The following is a 12753-nucleotide window of genomic DNA, read 5'->3' as shown; positions in this document are numbered from 1 at the left end:
TTAATAAAGTACACAATTGACCATTTACCATTCCAAACACAGAAAGGCTCTATATTTAAGTAGCTGTTAAGCATGGACTCTATGGATTGTGTTTTGTTTGATACATAATTGTTTTACCAGTAGGTGCACATGCAGCAAGACCCACATCTTGGTTATCTTACACTTTTCAATGTTTTGCTATCAGCTGTTTGCTCTGGTCCTTAAATAACTTAAAGGTTCTAACAGTTGCACCTGGCAGACTGCATTATCAACACATCATGAAAAGGCAGACCAAGGCTTAATGGGTCTCTGAACAGACTGTGAGGCTGAAATGGGGGTAGTGGTAGACTTGTATATCAGCCAGTTATGCACATTGTATGTAGTAAGATAAAGGTACACTGAAATATTATTCCATTCACTGAATCACCTGTTGTAAAAACAAACAAAGCCAAATGTATTCTAAAACCAAAACTTAAATTGTTGGCTTCATAGTTTTCTGTTGTACTAAATTTGCCTTATGCACATACCAGAAGACCAAATAAGCATAGAGGAAAACATCCACGTCCACTATTTTATTATCTGCAGTTTTGTTGACAACCACTGGAAGATTTGTTTTTTATTTGTAATAACGCAAAATACTTTTACTCATTTGCTATTATACTGTTATGCACTCAACTGCAATATTAATGGCATCTGTATACGCAATGATTGTATGGCGTTGTCTCCCAATGTCTTTCATGTAAAGTAAAGGGCGTGAGATGTTTTTTTGTGTGTCATTCGCACCACCTGGCTAGGTGGCGACAGCACGTTGAGTGATAACCGTACATGGTTGCCGAGGCCCTTCTCTGTCAGTCAGCGCTCCCCTGTTGTTTTGAAGCCACGGCTGCTCCAGCGCAGTACCCCTCAGAAAACTGCACGGCTGTGGAGAGAGGTATTGCTGCAGAACGAAGGCACCCACAGCGTAGCTCACACAGGGTAGTGCTGCGTGTGCAACTTGTAATAGACGTCATCATTATATGCTACAGTCCAATCACATGATAAGGGTGATGAATTTAGGTACTAAAATGAAGTTTATTTCATTTTAGTGAAACTGCCCAGGACTGCCCAGTCCCTGACCACATTCCGGTGCCTCCTTAAGACTCACCTCTTCAAACAGCACCTGTATCCTGGGACACTATCACCCTTCATTTAAATGTGCTTTATTTTGCTCTTATCTGCCCCCTATTTTACTGCATTTAATCCTGTACTTCAGAATACTGTAATCTGCCAAGTGTTTAACCTGTAGTATTTTGTATTTAATCATATCCTGATGTAACTATCACTATTATCTGCTGTATTATTGAATTGTGGTTTGTCACACTTGTACTTTGCTTGAACAAAAGTTATTGTATTTCTTGCTTATTGTATTACTTGTATTGTAACACTTGAAATGTATTTGCTTACGATTGTAAGTCGCCCTGGATAAGGGCGTCTACTAAGAAAGAAATAATAATAATAATAATAACAATAACATAACCCTGAAACCTAAGGTTCGTAGGGTATTGGCAGTTGATCACCAATTAATTCTCACAGGGTAATCACTATGTTCAGTGTTCTCCCCCTCCTGTACCCTGTTTATCGTAACGTGGTAGCGGTGTTGAGGGAGCATGACGTACATTACGAGTTGCGCATGCAGCACTGCCCTGCGAGAGCTACGCTGTGTGAGCTACCCTGCGAGAGCTACCCTGTGGGAGCTACCCTGCAAGAGGTACGCTGTGTGAGCTACCCTGCGAGAGCTACCCTGTGTGAGCTACCCTGCGAGAGCTACACTGTGGGAGCTACGCTGCGGGAGCTACACTGTGTGATCTACCCTGCGAGAGCTACCCTGAGAGAGCTATGCTGTGAGAGCTACACTGCGAGAGCTACGCTGTGTGAGCTACCCTGTGTGAGCTACCCTGCGAGAGCTACCCTGTGAGAGCTACCCTGTGAGAGCTACCCTGTGAGAGCTATGCTGTGGGAGCTACCCTGCGAGAGCTACGCTGTGGGAGCTACGCTGTGGGAGCTACGCTGTGTGAGCTACGCTGTGGGAGCTAACCTGCGAGAACTACGCTGTAGGAGCTACCCTGTGAGAGCTACGCTGTGTGAGCTATGCTGTGTGAGCTACCCTGTGTGAGCTATGCTGTGTGAGCTACCCTGCGAGAGCTACGCTGTGTGAGCTACCCTGCGAGAGCTACGCTGTGTGAGCGATGCTGTTGAGCTACCCTGCGAGAGCTACACTGTGGGAGCTACCCCGCGAGAGCTACACTGTGGGAGCTACCCTGCGAGAGCTACGCTGCTGGAGCTACCTTGCGAGAGCTACCCTGCGTGAGCTACGCTGTGGGAGCTACCCTGCGAGAGCTACGCTGTGTGAGCTACCCTGCGAGAGCTATGCTGTGGGAGCTACCCTGCGAGAGCTACGCTGTGGGAGCTACCCTGCGAGAGCTACGCTGCGGGAGCTACGCTGCGGGAGCTACGCTGCGGGAGCTACGCTGTGTGAGCTACGCTGTGGGAGCTATGCTCTGTGAGCTATGCTGTGGGAGCTACCCTGCGAGAGCTACGCGGTGGGAGCTACCCTGCGAGAGCTACGCTGTGTGAGCTACCCTGCGAGAGCTATGCTGTGGGAGCTACCCTGCGAGAGCTACGCTGTGGGAGCTACGCTGTGGGAGCTACCCTGCGAGAGCTACGTGGTGGGAGCTACGCTGCGGGAGCTATGCTCTGTGAGCTATGCTGTGTGAGCTACCCTGCGAGAGCTATGTTGTGTGAGCTACCCTGAATCGTGTCACAGTCAACATTGTCCGTCTCAAAATTCGGCATAGGGTTACCAGATTTCCAGATTGAAAAATTCTTCAATTCAATGACTCCATGAAGCAGTTAAAATAACTGTATATAATCTAATTGTAATTTAAACATCGGGTGTAATTATTGCAGATCGTAACAATTCACAGTTTTCTTTTTATCGTCATCTGAACAAAACATGCACAAAAAGAGTTTATTTATTTTATTTATTTATTGCATTTATATAGAGCTTTTAATACAAAAGTATCGCAAAGCACTGTACAGTATATAGCAGAAAAAAAATAACAAACCACCATATATATGTATAGCATGTCACGCAACTGCCACGGTCAGACCATCAAAATAACATATTTAAATAAAGTATACACATAATAATACAAAAGCGGCAATTTTAAAGTTACATTAAAACCCACTAAGATAAGAAAGCCATTTTATAAAAGTGCATTTTTAGTCTTGACTTGAAAACTGTAACAGTCCCAGTTTCCCTGACAAACGAAGGCAGAGCATTCCATAATTCAGGAGCTCTACAAGAAAAAGCCCTACCTCCCGTGTTGCTTTTGTTGACCCCAGGAATAACCAGCAGCCCCGCATCCTGTGATCTCAGAATGCGGTTTGGAAGATACAGGGTCAGTAACTCCTGCAAATAACTAGGTGCTAATCCATTCAGGGCCTTGTAAGTTAACAGCAAAATCTTAAAATCAATTCTATACTGCACAGGAAGCCAGTGTAAAGAGGCCAATACAGGGGTAATATGTTCACTTGGTTTTAGTCAGAATTCTAGTGGCGGTATTCTTTTTAGAAAATGTGGATCAGCTATTATTACCATTTCAATATGGTTGTGTTAATCAAGACACAATTTGGACTAAGTTAAGCTGGGCTAAGGAAAGGTTACGTGTGTGTGACAAATAATTACCGTTTTTCTAATTGGCATATGTTTTGCGTCATGTTTTGTATCATTTACAACACTTCTGACAGCACGTGAAGATGCCAGCGCCCAGAATGAAAGGAGAGTTTGCTTCCAAATGCTTTTTAAACCTCATTCCGTTTAGAAAAATGTGCCAGCAGAGGAAGCTGAAGTGATCACAACGAGCGATCATATAACATATATGCAAGAAAAGACACTCTGGAAAAAACACCACTCTGCAGTATAACAGGCAGGTCTCAGAAATCCTGCAATGATGTCAACACGAAATGTACTGCATATAAGTGTAAGCAGTGGTCGAAAATGATGGACTGAATGGGCTAACACTGCTTCTAAAACACAGAGTAACTATGAGGGACACAGACATGGAGAACATTTTTGAATTCCTTAAAACTGATTTCTTGCAGGAAATTGGTGTGCTGACTGACCCTTACTCACGAGTATCTTTATCAGATTAAGTACCGAGCTTCAAACAGATTTTGTTTACACCTTGTATCTTGAAACTGATAACAGGACCTTTGTTGCCAGACTTTGTGCCTGTACAAGTCTGACGAATGTGAATTCCATACGAAATCTGGTAAAAATTGTGTCGTACTGCCATCCAGTGGATGATGGAGATGGTTCAGTTTGGAATTAATTTAACATTGTTTTAAATGGGAAAATATATTAACTGTTATAAAAACGATATATTCTTGTGAGTGAACTTGTAAATTTATGAACAAACATTCAAAATGTAAGGTATTAAAAGCCTTAAATAACAAAAAAAGTAATTTATGATTCAGGAAATTGATTAAAATCGAATTAATTCATTAGAATGATAATTATTGTATGTCTATGATTTATTTTGATACTGCATTGTGCGAAATCACATCAGGACAATAGAATTGTGATTATCAAGTAAAAATGAATAACTTAGGAAAAGTTATTTCACAAAAGAGTGATTTTAACTTAATGCATTTTGTACGATGTACGATCCTTTGTTTATTTCTTAGCAGACGCTAAGATAACTCCCATCTTCATTTGTTTGAATGAAGATGGGAGTTATCTTTCTGATGAAGTTATAATGTCACCTGCTTATATTCAAAACAGCCAATAAAATTACCTGATGGAGATTTTACCAATGGAATGACTAGCCAGAATTCCATGATTACTATAGAATATATATTCATATGTTCAGTGCAACTTTTGATTACACCTGAATATGAATGTAGTTTGGATGGTAAATCACAACATATTTTCATCTGACTATCCTCCTGGATCAGACTTGAGGAGAAGCAAGCTGGCCTCTTTAAAAGCACACCTCAGCAGTCGGCAGATGCTCCTTTCGGCGTTCAGTAAAGAAGCTGATGCAACGACTCAAGCAAGGAATATCTCTCGATGCCAAATGTCCTTATTCAGAATGAATCTTTTTATAAAATTAGAGTGTTGGCGCTAGACTAGAGAATGAATGTTTACATGTTATATTGCAGGTCTAACATTAATATTATATTTACATATCTTGTGTCTTGTCATAAGAACATAAGAAGTTTGGTTGTTAGTAGCTTATTGATCCCAGAATCTCATCAAGCAGCTTCTTGAAGGATCCCAGGGTGTCGGCTTCAACAACATTACTGGGGAGTTGGTTCTAGACCCTCACAATTCTCTGTGTAAAAAAGTGCATCCTATTTTCTGTTCTGAATGCCCCTTTATCTAATCACAATTTGTGGCCTCTGGTCCTTGTTTCTTTTTTCAGGTCAGAAAAGTCCCCTGGGTCAACATTGTCTATACCTTTTAGGATTCTGAATGCTTGAATCAGATCGCCGCGTAGTCTTCTTTGTTCAAGACTGAATAGATTCAATTCTTTTGGCCTGTCTGCATACAACATGCCTTTTAAACCCGGGATAATTCTGGTTGCTCTTCTTTGCACTCTTTCTAGAGCAGCAATATCCTTTTTGTAACGAGGTGACCAGAACTGAACACAATATTCTAGGTGAGGTCTTACTAATGCGTAAAGTTGAATGACCTTTGCTGCTGCAACAATGTTTGCCACTCCTCCTATTTTTGTGTCGTCTGCAAATTTAACAAGTTTGCTTACTATACCAGAATCTAAATCATTAATGTAGATTAGGAATAGCAGAGGACCTAATACTGATCCCTGTGGTACTGCACTGGTTACCTTGCTCCATTTTGAGGTTTCTCCTCTAATCAGTACTTTCTGTTTTCTACATGTTAACCACTCCCTAATCCATGTGCATGCATTTCCTTGAATCCCTACTGCGTTCAGTTTGAGAATTAATCTTTTATGTGGGACTTTGTCAAAAGCTTTCTGGAAATCGAAATAAACCATGTTGTATGCTTTGCAATTATCCATTTTCAATGTTGCATCCTCAAAAAAATCACGCAGATGAGTTAGACACGATCTCCCTTTCCTAAAACCATGCTGACTGTCTCCCAGGATACTGTTACCATATAGGTAATTTTCCATTTTGGATCTTATTATAGTTTCCATAAGTTTATATATAACAGAAGTCAGGCTTATTGGTCTGTAGTTACCTGGTTCGGTTTTGTCTCCCTTTTTGTGGATCAGTATTATGTTTGCAATTTTCCAGTCTGTCGGTACAACCCCTGTGTCAAGAGACTGTTGCATGATCTTGGTTAGCAGTTTGTAAATAACTTCTTTCATTTCTTTGAGTACTATTGGGAGGATCTCATCCGGCCCAGGGGATTTGTTTATTTTAAGAGCTTCTAGTCCCTTTAATACCTCTGCCTCTGTTATGCTAAAATTATATAAAACTGGATAGGAACAGATCGACATGTGGGGCATGTTGTCCGTATCCTCCTTTGTAAAAACCTGTGAAAAGTAATCATTTAATAGATTTGCTATTGTTTGTCTCTAATTTTGCCATTTGTATCTCTTAGCCATTTAACCTCCTCTTTGAATGTTCTCTTGCTGTTATAATATTGGAAAAACATTTTGGAATTGGTTTTAGCCCCCTTAGCAATGTTCATTTCTATCTCTCTCTTGGCCTTTCTAACTTCCTTTTTGACTTGTGTTTGCAGTTCCAAGTACTCTTTCTATGTACTTTGTTGTGCCGTTTCTGTAACACCTATCACATCGTAGTTACTTGTTAGTGCAGTAGCTTCAAGTTCTAACATTTTGTTTCTCAGACTTCTAGCATTTAGATAAATACATTTAATAGCTGTCTTACCTGAGTTGTTGCTTTTGTTTTGATGTGGTCTCCCTTCTGTTCTTTTGTTTTCTCCCCCCTTCCTTTCTAGTTTAAATGCTTCTGGACCTCCTCAAGGATCCTTTCTCTGAGTAGATTGGTTCCCTAGATTACTAGATTACACTGGCTATTATTTTATAAAGACACTTTTGGCAGCAGTGTGGAGTCGTGGTTAGGGCTCTGGACTCTTGACCGGAGTGTCGTGGGTTCAATCCCTGGTGGAGGACACTGCTGCTGTACCCTTGAGCAAGGTACTTTACCTAGATTGCTCCAGTAAAAACCCAACTGTATAAATGGGTAATTGTATGTAAAAAATAATGTGTAAAAAATAATGTAATTGAATGTAAAAAATAATGTGTAAAAAATAATGTAATTGAATGTAAAAAATAATGTGATATCTTGTAACAATTGTAAGTCCGATGGATTGCAAACATTATAAAAAAAGTATGGGGACACTAAACTAAGATGGCATTTGAAAAAAGTAAGAAAATGAAACTTTGAATAGTTTGAAAGTGTCTCTGCTTATTTATTGCACTATACTCTCCTAAACAAGCGTAATGCATAGTGCTAGCTATACAAAGAGAAGTTAAAAAAGGAAGCTGTTCCCCATTTAAACCATAGTCACAGTCTTTCTCACTGTATCGATGCTTTCACCTTGACCTCTGAAACTATTTCTTTCTCGAGTGCCCTCTGGGACGTGATCACAATGCTGCCACCTGCGTTCAAGCCTGCTGTGTTTCAACTGCAGCATGCTGTTCTTCTTGTTCATTTAATGTTTGTCCAAAACATTTGCTATTACTCTGCCCCTAAGTACTAATATATAGTCAAATGTCTTCAGGGTCATGTTACAAGTCAGACAATTGGACTAGTGGGTCTTCACAGGGAAGAAATAATACTGTGGCAATAGGCAAGTTCATTTCTGCAAATGGTAGTTTCGTTAAAGGTGACTTTCATATTAAATATTTCCTTTCTGGCCATTACCAGTGAGAAAAATTCCCATCTTATAGATTCCTTTCCTTTCCAAGTGCATGTGTAACACTGGTACTATGAAACCAAACACAGATAACAAGTTTTACAGGTCTGACCTACAGTAGGTTACCATGTCAAGAAGTGAAAAAAACAGTTTTTATAATAGCCACACCACAACGAACTTCACACACTTCCTAAAGAAATATTTAAACACATTTTAGTATTGATATACTTTACACTGTAATATTTATTTGGTTAGGTTGCTACCCTTATGACCGTTCTCTACAGTAAAAGCATAGCAAACTGTAATAAAGCATAGTGAAAGCATGGAAAAACATAATTAAGCACTGTAAACCTAGAGAGGTATGGTAAAGCATATTAAAAAGCATGGCAAACCGTGCTAAACTGTTTTAAATGTGAAGTATAATCATGGAAAAAATTATGGGGAAATCTGCAAAATTACTGGGTGAGCTTAGATAGGCCAAATGGCTTCCTGTAGTTTGTAAATGTTCTTATGTACTGTGCAAATTTACTTTAACTTTTAACAGAGTAATGTGGGCTTAAAATATGTTTTGTTTTGAAATCAATTCGCTACTAGGAACTGGATAAGCTCTGAATGACCTCCTCTCGTTCGTAAATTTTCTTATGTTCTTAATTGTTGAACTAACTGGACCAACCCAGCACCCAGTCATCTGTCCGAACTGCTGTCCTGCATATCGTGATTGAAACTGCTTTTATAATATATCACATAACCAGGGTTACCAAATCAGCACATGTCTGGAATAGGGGTTGTTTTATTGAGGGTGAAACAGCTGTTATACAGAGTTTTTATAAAAAGCATTATTCAAAACAGTCATGTATTTCATGTGGAAACTTATCGTATCTCTGCTCTATGCAAAACAGCATTGTCAAAGACATTCATACCATGGACAAGCGCTTATGCTTCTAGAATACATATTGAAATGACGGAATCCACTATAAATCTACTACACTTTAGATAAATCAAACAGTATGTACAAAATCCAGGCACTTCTTTTTTTACTAATACAAAATAATAGTGAAATTGTCCATACAGCATATGCATTTTTTGTATTGTATGTTTCTAAGTGTTTGGTGACTATTTCTAATCAAGTTGAAAGTGTATTTCACATGCATTCTTTGCTGTGTTGGGTCTGAGTGTAGGTGAATCAAGGATAAATCCAATGTTTATTTAAAAAAAAAACAAAAAAAAAAACATTGCAACATCTTTTAAAGCCATATTACCCCTTTATTTGTAATATGACGGGTCTGTATAGAACATACACTCTCAATTTGATAAGAACCAGCCACCGAACACTGCGAAACGTTATAAGTCATTAAATCTAAATTTAAAAAAACAGAGATGAAAAATTAACATGGTTTATACAGACCATTTGTGGTTTAAATGTTTATACTTTTTTTGGTCATTGACATTCTGAGTGTGAGATCTACACTCAAATTACAAGTGCATTTGATGCTAAGAGGTTCCAATGGGGACTGGATATTTATAGTAGGCCAACAAAGTGTTATCATTATAAATCGATAGTCTTCATAATATACCCACAGACATTTCACAGGGACCTAAGGTGATATTCTGTAATGAGGAAATCAATGGGCAGTTCCAAGGTGATATTCTGTAAAGAGGAAATCAATGGGCAGTTCCAAGGTGATATTCTGTAATGAGGAAATCAATGGGCAGTTCCAAGGTGATATTCTGTAATGAGGAAATCAATGGGCAGTTCCAAGGTGATATTCTGTAATGAGGAAATCAATGGGCAGTTCCAAGGTGATATTCTGTAATGAGGAAATCAATGGGCAGTTCCAAGGTAATATTCTGTAATGAGGAAATCAATGGGCAGTTCCAAGGTGATATTCTGTAATGAGGAAATCAATGGGCAGTTCCAAGGTGATATTCTGTAAAGAGGAAATCAATGGGCAGTTCCAAGGTGATATTCTGTAATGAGGAAATCAATGGGCAGTTCCAAGGTGATATTCTGTAAAGAGGAAATCAATGGGCAGTTCCAAGGTGATATTCTGTAAAGAGGAAATCAATGGGCAGTTCCAAGGTGATATTCTGTAATGAGGAAATCAATGGGCAGTTCCAAGGTGATATTCTGTAATGAGGAAATCAATGGGCAGTTCCAAGGTGATATTCTGTAATGAGGAAATCAATGGGCAGTTCCAAGGTGATATTCTGTAATGAGGAAATCAATGGGCAGTTCCAAGGTGATATTCTGTAAAGAGGAAATCAATGGGCAGTTCCAAGGTGATATTCTGTAATGAGGAAATCAATGGGCAGTTCCAAGGTGATATTCTGTAATGAGGAAATCAATGGGCAGTTCCAAGGTGATATTCTGTAATGAGGAAATCAATGGGCAGTTCCAAGGTGATATTCTGTAATGAGGAAATCAATGGGCAGTTACCATTCCACAGCAGCAATTCGTTTAGCTTTGTGACTTTCCAGACTTGAAGTAACTCCTATTAAATTTACACAACTAAAACCATCAGCTAAGTAATTGAATTCAATGAGCAATATTTTCAAAGAGTTTCCTCCTTCTGTAACTCCTGCGAAACAAACACCTTGAGATAGCTTAAGGAACTTGGGTTATATTCCTTGGTTGTTTAATTCTAGTTTTATAAAATGAATAGGCATTTTACCTTGTTCAGAAAATGTAAAGAGTTTAAAGGGTGGGGCAAATGCTTTGAAAATATGGCCCAGTGTATCTTAATCACTTTTAAGCTGTTAGTTAAGCGTTACAAAATTGAGTAAATATGGCCCCTTAAATTGTAAAAATCACATTTAAACCTATTAACCTTTTAACTATGAAATGAAATGAGTCAATTTCACAGGTGCGTGCGGGCCTATTTAAATGGCAGTTTTGTTCACATTTTCAGATAGAAACAGATCTGAATCAAGATGGGCCACTTCAAAACTAACAGAGGAAACAGAGAAGGGAACAAGCAGCCTGAGTCACAGCTCCCACCCTCTTTGCTAATTCAGATGCACAGCCTGCTTCCAAAAATATCAAGTGTTTGTTCAGCCTTTTTCAATTCCGATTTTCTTCAAAAAGGATATTTAAATAGTTTTTGCTTTAAAACTTGTAATAAATCACTAAGGTTCTAGTCGGAATCTGGTAATTATCTGTACCCAGTCAAGGGAGAGACATGTTTGTGAACCAGTTCTATAGAATGTACAGCTAAAACTACAAAGCGGTATGTAATCCAATATGTTAACATAACATTATTCAACAGGTTTCATTCCACTTTATGAAGCAAAATTAGTTCATTCTATAGGGTGATGCAACACTTTTGGCCATAGCTGTAATGTGTTTTTTGTAGTCAATGTTTATTTAAGACTTTTGCAATATATTTTAAACACATATCACTCTTACTAAAGTAAAGGTAAATGTGCACAATACATAAGAACATTAAGTATCTCAAGTATCCTAGTGTTTCTGGCTCAACATGACTAGGGAACCCATTCCATGTCTTCTTCTGTCTGTCCTACATTTATTTCCACTTCATTTCTAGCTGTGTTCTCTGCTGTGCTTAGAAACCAGGACTAGAGGAAACGGTTGGAAATTATCATATTCTTTTATTTCTAGTGGGCCATTTGTACTTTTTATAATCCCTTGTCCTTTAATAAAAGCATATCATACAGACATGCATACAAACAGACAGTCACAATGTATAAACAGACATAATGAAAATACATATTTTCAGTGCAGATTAGTTTTGTCTCTTGTGACAGGCAGTCACATATTCTGCAGCTAGTCCACATGTTATCCCCACTTCTCCTAAAAATATTTGTAGTTTTTCAGTTTCTGTGCGGTGGGTGAAGTCACTTCTGTGACTCGTGAATTTGGGTATGAATGTGTCCCTGAGCAGCTTGTATTTGGGGCAGTGCAGCAGGAAGCGGAGCTCTGTCTCTATGTGGTCTAACTCACAGTGCTCACACAGTCTCCTCTCTCTGGGTCTCCAGGTGGCTCTGTGTCGACTCTTTTCAATTGTTAAAGTGTGGTTGCTCAATCTGTATTTGGTTAGTGGACTTTAACGCTGACCCCTTCTCCCTTTGTCTAACTCATCTCTGGACCATGCTTTGTGATTCACCAGCTCTCTGCTTGTAGACATTGTCGTCCCTAGCCTCAAGTTAACTACAAGGTTTATATATTGGTCACAGATTTCCCAAAGGTACCCGTTTAAAGAATTGTTTATCAGAACCAGTCAAGGGTGACAAGCACACATTTAACATGTTCAGTTTCAGTATGTTTAGTTCTGCAAAGCCCTCAATGCAGAATACTGTATTTTATTCTGTGAATTCAGAGGAAGCTGGCCTTTAAGGGTGTTTTTAGTTTCATACTACCTCAATATATGCTTAATTGAGCAAAAAATACCACAGAAAATTACAAGAATTTACAAACCAGTTTCCAGAATTTGTTGAAGTATTTGTTTTTTTTAGGCAATCAGGCTCTTACAGGCAATTTTAATAAATTCACTATCCATTTCCAAAACGTGACTATCATCTTTAAATTTATAGAGCTCCTTTCATAACAAAGTTCTGACCAGGAGCTGTAGGTTTTACAATATAATAACTGACTCTCTTTAGCCTAGAACAAGGAAGAATTATTGAATGATTGAAGTCTTTAAAATCTTAAAAGGCACTACCCCTAACCCCTAAAACAAGGACCAGACGATACAGTTGGACATGGAGATATGCTAAGTACAGAGGGAAGGAGACACTTCTTCATACAGAGTAGTGAGGGTATGGAATGGGTGATGTTGTTGATGCTGAATCACTGGGATCCTTTAAGACCCGACTTGACAAAGTTTTTAGACCAATCAGCA

Source organism: Acipenser ruthenus, chromosome 22 (genome assembly GCF_902713425.1).
Source record: "Acipenser ruthenus chromosome 22, fAciRut3.2 maternal haplotype, whole genome shotgun sequence".
Classification (NCBI taxonomy): Eukaryota; Metazoa; Chordata; class Actinopteri; order Acipenseriformes; family Acipenseridae; genus Acipenser; species Acipenser ruthenus.
The sequence above is the reverse complement of the archived record's forward strand: the minus strand, read 5'-3'. Positions refer to the sequence as shown.